The sequence below is a fragment of the Arachis duranensis genome, chromosome 5 (genome assembly GCF_000817695.3).
Source record: "Arachis duranensis cultivar V14167 chromosome 5, aradu.V14167.gnm2.J7QH, whole genome shotgun sequence".
Taxonomy (NCBI): Eukaryota; Viridiplantae; Streptophyta; class Magnoliopsida; order Fabales; family Fabaceae; genus Arachis; species Arachis duranensis.
The window spans coordinates 85161234-85162852 of record NC_029776.3 but is presented as its reverse complement, the minus strand read 5'-3'; positions in this window follow the sequence as shown (position 1 = coordinate 85162852).

Here is a 1619-nt window from a genome sequence, read left to right as displayed (position 1 = left end):
ACCGTCTCATATGCATCCATGTTCTTATAAGCTTCTTCCTCTTTATTCCTTTCCTTTTTGCAGAGATCACGGTTTGCTTTTAAGGATTAGAAAACATATCCCATGCAAATCTCTGTCCTCCGAAATTGTGTACTTACTATTGACCCTCAATTATTGTGAAAATCCTTATTTATTATTTATTTATTCACTGTTTAGCTTCCATTATTGATTATCATGCATGCACCATCATCATCATCTCTAACTAACTATGCATGCTTCACGGTTCATATATACACATACAAACAAGAGGCTGCATAGTTCAAAGTCAAATTAATTAACTCGTACCACATTATGCCACATGGATAGTCAATAAGATTGAATCTTTTCGTCCCCTCCAAAATTTTATTATTTAATTTTCTCAGTTTTAAAATCTTCATACATTTAGTTAACATCTAAATAAATGTCTCAAATTTTTAAATTTATCGAAAACTTTTAAAAATTAAAACGATGTAATCTTTTTATAAAAATAATAATGTCCATAAACTTTAATTTAATAAAATAATAAACCATCAGAATAATCAAATTTATTTTTATAATAACATAATAAAAAATTTATAAACACAATATATTTTTCTATAATTTTATAGTATTGTTGAATAATATTATTTTCTAACTTTTAGATTGAATCTAAAATTGCAGTCGATCTTTTAAAAAATATAAATTAAAAATATAAATGCAGCAAGATTTTGTGAATATTCTATACTAATTTATCCGAGTCTTCTCTAAATTTATCTTCTAAACACTATAAATTAAATAAACGGTTTAATATATGGCAAATGTATATTTAGTCTATAATCATAAGGTTTATTTGGGTGAACTTCTAAAAAAATATTTTTTTTCGAGTTATCTTTTTTTAAAAGATCTTATGAAAAAATAAAAATAATTTTATGTTTGGGTATCTCATGCAAAAAGATTTTTTTATCTATCAATTATATTTGAATATAACAATATAAAAGTACTTTTTTGTTTATTTATTATATGAAAAAAAAAATTTTAAAAAAAAATTTAAAAAAATATAAATTACACCTTCTCAAAAAAATATATTTTTATTTTTATTATTCAAAATTTATCAAATACGCTAAAAAATAAAAAAATTATTAAAAAATATCTTTTTTTATCAAAATAATAACCCCAAACAAACACATGATCTTATATTACGATTGACTTAAAAGTCAGAGTATTCTCTTGCATGTATAGACTCTCACCATATGAAGATGCCAAATCTAAACAAAAAGATTCGTCTCTTTATATATCTCAATCTTACAAATTTGTATTCTACAACTATGACATATGATCTAAATTTAACAATAATATATAATTTTTTGTGTGTTTATACAATATATATATATAATTTTTTATTAACTTATCCCAATTATAATGCGTAGAACAATAATAGTTAATAAAAAATTTGAAGGCTATTTATGTCTAAAACTAAGATTAATTTATAGCTAAATAAAAAATAATAAATTACTTCGCTCATCAATCAAACACTCGCGTTAAAATTACATGACTTGAAATGAAAAAATATAAAAATAAGAACAACTATGTTATATATATACAAAATATTAATTATTAAATTA